General features: G+C 48.1%; 1 pseudogene; it reads left to right on the top strand.

The window, feature by feature from the left end:
* Positions 1-7,137: 7,137 nt before the first annotated feature.
* Positions 7,138-9,100, top strand: LOC122003891 (annotated as a pseudogene).
* The last annotated feature ends 206 nt before the right edge of the window (positions 9,101-9,306 follow it).

The raw sequence follows: 9,306 nt of genomic DNA on the forward strand, positions 1-9,306 counted from the left end.
CAGGTCTCCGTCGGTGGTCGAGCGGCGACCTTAAACCCGTGTCTTCACCGATCAGCTTATCAGAGCATCTATCTCCTCCGTTCGGGGTCGAGCAGCCTTCACTGGTCTCAGACCAGTCTTATCGGATCTTCTATCTCCCCTGTTTGGGATCAAGCGATAGTCACATCGGATCTTCTATCTCCCCAGTTCGGGGTCGAGCGATTGTCACCAGCAGATTTCCTATATCCCCCATTCGGGGTCGAGCGGCCTTCACTGGTCTCGAACCAGTCTTATCGGATATTCTATCTCCCCCGTTCGGGGTGGAGCGGTCATCAATGGTCTCAGACCGGCTTAGCGGATCTTCTATCTCCCCCGTTCGGGGTCGAGCGATTGTCACCAGCGGATTTCCTATATCCCCCATTCGGGGTCGAGCGGCCTTCACTGGTCTCGGACCAGTCTTATCGGATATTCTATCTCCCCCGTTCGGGGTCAAGCGGTCATCAATGGTCTCGGACTGGCTTAGTGGATCTTCTATCTCCCCCGTTCTGGGTCGAGCGATCGTCACCAGCGAATTTCCTATCTCCCCCATTCGGGGTCGAGTGACTTTCACTAGTCTCGAACCAGTTTTATCGGATATTCTATCTCCCCCGTTCGAGGTCGAGCGGCCTTCACTGGTCTCAGACTAGTCTTATCGAATATTCTATCTCCCCCGTCCGGGATTGAACGGCCTTCACTAGTCTCGGACCAGTCTTATCAGATATTGTATCTCCCCCGTTCGGGGTCGAGCGACCTTCACTGGTCCCAGGCCAGCATATCGGATCTCATATCCACCCCCACCCCCTCCCGTTCGAGGTTGAACGATCTTCACGGGTCATGGAGTATGATCCGGTAGTAAGGACGGGGGACCCTCGTTGGCGGGAGGTCAACGACACGTGGAGGTCAATGGTCAAGAGGGTCAACCCCAAGGTCACGAGCGGACAGAGGTCATGCCGAGCAGAGTGGCGGGCCGACCGAGCATCCGGCCAGGGGTCTCCCGGATCGGACGAAAGACAGCCCGACCAGGGGTCGGGTTTCCGATACTCAAGGTAAAAGAGTCTATGGGTCGGGCGGACAGGCTGCTCGGCCGAGCCACAGGACAATAAGGCGCAATTCCATCCAAGCACATGAGCAGGGCTTCCCCGCCCCGGCCGAGGTATGCGCATTCCCGGAGGCCATGAGCTTCGAGCGGCTAGTCCGCTCAGCCCGGGAACAGGTAAGAGCGCAAGGAGACAAAAAGGACAGCTGGTAACTTCATCCTCGAGACACCTGCCGCCGACAAACAGCATGGTCGGTGGCAGCGCGGACAGAGTATCGTACGGTGGAAGTTTCCACCGTCACATCCGGGATATGCTCGGACGATTGCGGAATGGCGTCAGGCATGCTTTTCTGACACAACCCTACTGAGGTATGTTTGGGGAAGCGTGCACGCATCGAGAAGCGTGCTCGCGCCTCTCCGGGGTCCTATATAAGGACCCCCAGACTTCGACGAAGGTATGCGATTCTCATCACTGTAGCCACAGTAGCGTTGTCTTGCTCTTCTTCTTCTTCACTGCCTGACTTGAGCGTCGGAGGGTCGTCGCCGGGAAATTCCTCCCGGCTCGGCTTCTTTGCAGGTCCGCCAGAGATCCACATCACCAGTCGAAGACAGCAGAGAGTGTCACATCCCCAGTGTCCATCGACTCAGCGCTCGGACAGGATCAGAGTATATTAGAGCATCTTATCTCCCGCGTTCGGGGTTGAGCTATCACCAATGGTCACGAACAAGAGTATCTTCACTGATTTCGGACCAGGATATCTCATAGGCTCTACGCCCGTTCGGCTCACGACTTTCACGTCCATGCGCCGTCAACTCACGTGCTACACTCCAGTTCAGTTCACGTGTGATGCGTTAGCTCGGTTGACGACTTTTGCTTGCGTGCGCTTTCGATTCAGGGGCTATACTCCAGTTTAGTTCACAGGCATGCGCCCGCTCGGCTCACAACTCCCGTTTCCATGCGCATGTGATTTTGCGGGCTATGCTTCCGCTCCATTTGCGAGCTCCACTTCCGCTTGGCATTGCCTCATCGCTCGTTCGGTATTCGCCTGGACGCTCACTCGGCGTTCGCCCGATAGCTTGCGTGGCATCCACTCGGCGCTATTTTTCGTCGCTCGATAGACACATTTTTCTTGCCACTCTACCAAGCGCGCGTCATTCTATGAGCAATTGCAAAGTCGTCCGACTGGTATCGCCCAATCGTCCATTCGACCACACACTTAAACTACTTGGTCGAACACTCGACATTCTCTTGGTGGTTTGGTCAGCATCTTGCGGTCAACTAGCCGATACTTTCTCGGTCATTCGCTCGACATCGCCTGCTCGTTCGCTCGGTCTGCTCAACATCTCGCGTGTCGCTCGATCGACTATCATTTTACTGGTTTGCTTAATGTTTTGCCACCCGCTCAGCATCTGTCCAGCTATTGACTTAGTACTATTTTTCGTAGTCCGCTCGGCACCATTACCCTCTCATGTGTCACCATTACTATAGCGACCGCTCGTGCAACATTATACGATGGGTTCAACGATTTGATTCGGGTATCGAGAGATAGTCAGCCTTTGTGATAGACTGTCTAGTCAGTCGGACTCGCGCCTCCTTCGACTAGACTTGAGGGGAAGACTTGTGATACGGATATGGTATGAGGGGTATAGGAGAAGTTAAGAGGAAGAAGAGGGGCAATTTGATAAAAGGACTCTTAGGGTTTTAAAGAAAGAGGGCACTGTAGCAACAGGAGGAAGGGGGGCTCGTGGGTTTTCGGCCGCCGACAAGGAGGCACACGGGAGGAAGCCGTCGTCTTCCCCTTCTCCGCGCCAACCCCGCCCTCGAGACCGCTCTTCCTCATCGTCTTTGGCACCGACCATCCTTGGTCAGCGAGATCGCCTCCTCCTCTCTCCCTCTCCTCTCGTCGGCAGCGCGTCACAACAACCTCTCATTGCCTGTGGGCTGAGATCGCCTCTTTCACGCAGCAGTGCCATCGGATGGACTCAGCGTCGCCTTCCTCACGCAGCGTGCCCTCCGGTGCCACCCATGCCCCTCCCTTTTTCTCCCTCCACCAGCAACCTCCCGTCACCCTCTCCCCTCTCCTCTGAGGCCAATGCCCCCTTCGTCGTCTCCAGTACTGACGCCCCCTTTTGTCGTCTCCGACGCCAGCCAGATCTGAGAGTCGTAGTCCTCTCCCTCCCCGGCAGCTCTATTGCATCCAGCGGCCTCTACCGTCGTCGTCAGCGGTCGCCGTCGAGTCTAGTGGTCACTGCCGCCACCTCTAGGGGCCAATGATGCCCGCCGATGCCACCTACAGTGACAACCACCAGCCGGCCCATGACCTTCGTCGGGTGATGAGCCAGCTCTTGAGCCATCGTTGATCCGGCCTTCGGGATACTGTTGTTGCACTACCTTTGTGACTTGCGTCTGGCACTGTGTTGTGTTCCGGCCACCGAACCACGGTGTTTTGTATCGCTATTATGATTGTACGTTATTAGTATTATCCGGCCTGCGTGCCGTGTACCGGCCTATGAGCCGCTGTGGTATCCCGGCTTAGGAGTTGTCGTCATATTTCAGCCGACATGTCGCCTCTTGGAGCCGCGCTGCACCGAATTCTATGCCGCCACCCCCATATCCGGCTCCCTGACTACCTCACTTTTGTCCACTCTTCAGGGTCGCGACGACTCGATCGACACCACGATCAGCTCACTGACCCATCCAAGGGGGCCCCGGGGTTAGGGTACGTTATCCTACTCGTCCTACATTTATTTTATTGTTCTGCTATTATTCAATTGCTTATATATTCACGGGACCTGCCTCGAGTATCGGGGTACCAGAGATCCGGGGCAACCCGGTCGTTGGCTGTAGGTAGCGTTGACCGGAGGTCCTCCGATGTCTTATTCAACCCAGAAGACAGCTCACCATCCGGGTCATGGAGATACGATCAACATTCCAGACACGTCATTCCGACAGGTCTGTCTTCTTAGATTCCTGACAGGATCAATGATATCTAAATTATCTTGTAATTTTATATAAAAAGGGGTCAATTGCCTCATGTTCAGTGTCATTTGGTTCATCATTTTATTCTCGGGACTATAGTGCAATAGAAGGATGCTAAGTTGTCATGTTGATATTCATGATTCAATTCTCAATTAAGACACAATTACAAGGATTTTTTTTCTCTAAATGTGATGTGTACCCATAAAATATTGGGCTTATAGGATATCTACTGACAGGCGCTTTTCACCGACAAGCAAATATTTTCCAATTTACCTTAGCAGCAGTTGATGAAAAATTTTCATAACACTAAACAAGTCACCCATATGCATTTGGTATTATCTAGTTCATCAATTTTTTTTAATATAAACACTTATATTGTCATATTCTCATGTCAGATAGTTTGTGGGATTTGTCTTCCCTCACAACCATGGTTCGTCGAAATGGCAGTAGAACAACCGGAACAGACAATCTGGCAAGGGAACGCCGCATGTTGTTCCATTTTTCCGGTGTATAGTGTCAGTTGCTGTGGCACGGTGTTCTTGGACGTTATAACGGCAAAAACAGTTGGAATGGAACGGATCAGAATGGATAGGAACAAGGAACGTTGATGATTACTCCGGAGGAATCGGGCAACTACGTTGGAGGTGCTCCCAGCGTGGCCTGATCCACAGCGAGAGAGTGTGAGAAGAAGAAGGCGGCGGCGGCCAGTAGGAGAGCTTGGTGGTTTAATAAATAAACATAGGATGCTATGATTAAATTCATATTAACATATCAAAGCCTAATATATCACATTAAAATATAATAAAATTTTATTTATTTAATTTTTAAATATAAAAAATTGATAAATTTAATTAGATAAAATTTTAATTAGTTTATATATATATCCCTGTCACGTCGGCTTCAAGAAAGATCGGCAGCGGCGGGCTCCGATCAAGGACGTGGAGGATTCCCACGTCAGAGAGCTGGGCGATTTCGCCGTGGAGGAGCACAACAGGTGGGAGCACGGTGAGCTTACCTTCGACAAGGTGGTGAGGGGTGAGACGCAGGTGGTGGCCGGGATCAACTATCGCCTGGTGCTGCGGGCCAGGGACGCCGGCGGCTCGGCGGCCGACTACCAGGCCGTGGTGTGGGAGAAGGTGTGGATCAACTTCAGGCAGCTCACTTCTTTCGTGCAAATTGAATCGTAGTTGTTTCTAGTGTTTTGCTGGGGAGAAGATGAAGATGGATCCAATATTGATGAATCATAATAAAGGAAGTTTTATTTGGAATTAAATTCAATCAATTTTGTTTAAAAATATAATTAATAATCAAGATGATACAAGTTGGATTTTGTTTGTTTTTGATACGTGCATCAAGTTTGGGCATGTGCAAAATGGTAGTGCTGCTCATTTGGAGCAGCACACAAGGTGGCTTTGATCCATGTTGGAGAGTACTGTTAGATGCAGTCTCTTATCCGGTCTCATGTGGTGTGTATATACATTCTGCAAATTTAGATTTCCTGGAATAGATGGGCAATAGTTATAGAACTCTTTGCTACCTCCCATGACAGTTATACACCTATTGTGAATTATGATCAGAATAAGTAGGCTGCTTGTTCTTGACGTATGTCTTTGTCTCTGCCAATTCTGATTTAAGTTTTTGTTTGAAGTATACTGTCATCCTGATGCCTGTTTCAGTTGAACCAAATAGCCCTGCCTAACTCACTTTTCCTTCATATCAGCATAACCAAAAGGTTGATTTTATATAGAAAACTCAATATTTTACTGCACATGGGAGATGCATGATATCTACTGAGATATTTTTATCAAAGCAATTTTTTTTTAATGCCATAAACTCATTGTGGCATTCATTATCTTTGCTTTCAGTTGCCTTTAGATTAGTGTTGGATAGTTACACTGACAAAAGACAATGTAGTATAAAGAGAATGCTAAGACTAATGTATGAAGTTATTAGAAAAATATAAAAAACTATTATCAAGAAGCATTTGTACATAATTACAATAGATGATAGAATGAGAAAAAGTGAAGTGAGATGACATGGATTGTTCAAAGGTGACTGATATGTTTTACAACTAAGATGAATTGGATCTATTAGTATTGGAAGTGTAAAGAGTAGAGATTGATCAAAGAAAACTCTAACTAATGTAAGAAAAAGTGATTTATTTGATCTGAATATTACTTGTGTTATAGTCTTGCATGAAGAGTGCCAATGTCAATCCCTAGATCAAAAAAAAAAAAAAAGTTGAAACTTGCATTAGACCTAGACAATCATTGTTAAAAAATCATATAAATCTATGGACATGAATTTTTAACTAGATCGTGGAGGGATAAGATTCATGTAACTAACCCCAAAGACAAATATGAAATGGTGATGTATATTATCTTGCATAGCGTTCATTGAAGGGAGGATAATGTCCATGAAGCCAGCCCCAAATATTTGCCACTAACACACTTAATGATGGTGATTAATTTCTTTAGCTGAGTTGCAAAGATCCGTCTTTCATTATTATTATTATTATAAGTCTTCTATTTCAAACTCAGAAATTTTGCAATCTTTTACTTTTGACCTTTTGAGGATCACACTATTACCCAATGCAAACCAGTAGCGGATTATGTGGAGTTCTTTTTGCAAGCATGATAATTTCTATCTTTGGCATCTAAACTACACTAGAAAGGCTTATTTACCTTGTTTGGCCTTCTTTCTTTTGATATACAATACTTATATAAGGTTCAAGTTTTAAGTAGTGCTATCAATTTTCAATTATGTTAAAGCTTTTTATGGGTCTTGGGCAAAAAAAATTCTCATGTTATTATCAAACAAAAAAAAATGCAATTTATTAGTTTATAAACATGGTTCTACATCATAAGTTTTGTATTGGCATTTACTACGCGTTTGGTTCAGGGTTATCCTTGATAACCTTGGTTATCCATCCAAGGTTATCAAGGATAGCCTTGTTTGGTATAAGTAATTGATGATTCCTAAGTCATGATGCATGACTGACACATCAGCAATTTGGGCATATAAACCGAAATCACAAAACCTCAGAAAAGTGAGGTTTTTCTTGATTCCGGGGTTAACAAAAATTTTGAGACAAAATTACCCGATGCTGAGGCGTACTCATGTTTGCCTTGTCGTCTTCGTCGTTGGAGGCCATCGAGAGCGCTTCGGTCAAGAGCAAGGGCCGGTGGTTGGCGCGTGCGTGGAGGCGCTTGGGGCGTCGTCCCCGGAGTTGAAACGGGCGGCGACGACGGGGATACGGCTCTTGGCGAAGCACCGGTCAAACTTCTGTACGCTGATCAGGGCATCGGGGTCCATTCCGGCGCTGGTGCCTCTGCTGAAGAGCATCGCCCCTGCGACGCAGGAGAGCGCGGTGACGGCGCTTCTGAATCTCTCGCTGGAGGAGGAGAACAAGAAGCCCATCACTACCGCGGGGGCTAAGCAGAATGCTGCCTACGCACTGCTTAGCCTGTCGATGATCGAGGAGAACCATTGGGTAATCGGTGCTTGCGGGGCGATTCCGTCGCTGGTGTCTCTGCTCGTGAGCGATTCGAGCCGGGGAAAAAATGATTCCCTAACCACGCTGTACAAGTTGTGCTCAGTCTGGCGGAACAAGGAAAGGGCTGTCAGCGCAGGGGCGGTGCCTCCACTGGTAGGGCTGGTGGGGGAACGCAGCGGCGGCATAGCCGAGAAGGCGCTGGTGGTGCTAGGAAGCTTGGCTGCGGTGCCGGAGGATAAAGATGCGGTGGCGGAAGCAGGAGGGATCCCGGTGCTGGTCGAGGCAATGGAAACCGGACCAACAGCTGGGAGAGAGTTCGTCGTGCACGTGCTGCTGCAGCTCGCCGCCGAAAGTCCCCATATCCAAAGGTTTCTCTTGGGCGAAGGCGCAATCCCACCATTGGTTGAGCTTTCATAGGCTGGCTCATCACGAGCTAAGCGCAAGGTCTATCCATGGCTTACTTTTTGTTCTTCTTTTCTCAATTTTCTACTAACCACACAACCACCGGCTTGTTTCTTCATGCAATTCCTTCGCAGGCAGCCATCAGCAATGGCAATAGCAGGAAATCAATTCCTTCTAGATTCCAGCGGCGCCATTAAATATTCCATCTCCTTGGACCTTTCGTCGCTCATCAGCCATCAGCAATGGCAATAGCTTCTTCATGTTCCAGTGCAACTTCATTCTTGCACTTCTCCTTTTCCCTTTCCCTCTCTCTTCTCTTCTTCTCCGCAACGTCGTCAACTGACACAATCTACGTTGAAAGTTCTCTGTCCGGCAACCAGACCATCACCTCCGGAGGCGGTAGGTTCGTGCTTGGCTTTTTCACGCCACCAGGTAGCACCGGCACGACCTCCTTCAACTACTACATCGGTATCTGGTACGATTCGATTTCTGTAGTCACCCCAGTGTGGGTGGCCAACAGAGTCACTCCAGTCACCGACCCAACCGCGTCGGAGCTTAAGATCTCTGACGATGGCAATCTCATCATCCTCAACCAGTTCAAATCCATCATATGGTCGACCAACGTCACCACCATCCCATCCTCCAACTCCACAATCATCGCGGTCATCCTTGACACGGGTAATCTCCAGCTCAGGGATGAATCCAACTCCTCTCTCATCTTCTGGCAGAGCTTCGATCACCCCACCGACACTTGGCTTCTCGGCGCCAAGATCGGGTTCAACAAGCTCACCAGCATGTCTTAACGCCTCACTTCCTGGAAGAACAAAGTTGATCCTTCTCCTGGACTCTTCACTCTCCAGAGCGATCCAACCGGCGCAACCTCTCAGTATTTGCTTCTCTGGAATTTGTCGAAGGAATATTGGGCCAGCGGAATTTGGGACGGACACGTCTTCACTTTTGTCCCGGAGATGAGCTAGAGAGGCATCGTCAACTTTGCTTTCATCAACAACACCGAGGAGAGCTATTTCATCTACACTTCCAATGATCCCAACCTCAAGATTAGATTTGTCTTCGATTATGAGTCTGGTCAGATGCTCATTTTGACGTGGATGGAGAATACACAATCATGGATGCTCTGCTGGGCTATTTGCGGGAGCTGCGGCACTAGAACAACTCCTCTTCGTCTACCATGACAGGCTAAAGATCAATCGGTAACGTGAATCCCTGTAAAAGCATTAATACATTTTACATAAAAAATTATCTATTTAATTAAAACTATCTAAAAATAAAAAAACATAAAATAATAAACAAAAAAAATCTAATTTTATTTATATATAAATATATATATCGCTATTAATAATATAATATTATCAT

This window comes from Zingiber officinale, chromosome 1A (genome assembly GCF_018446385.1).
Source record: "Zingiber officinale cultivar Zhangliang chromosome 1A, Zo_v1.1, whole genome shotgun sequence".
Classification (NCBI taxonomy): domain Eukaryota; kingdom Viridiplantae; phylum Streptophyta; class Magnoliopsida; order Zingiberales; family Zingiberaceae; genus Zingiber; species Zingiber officinale.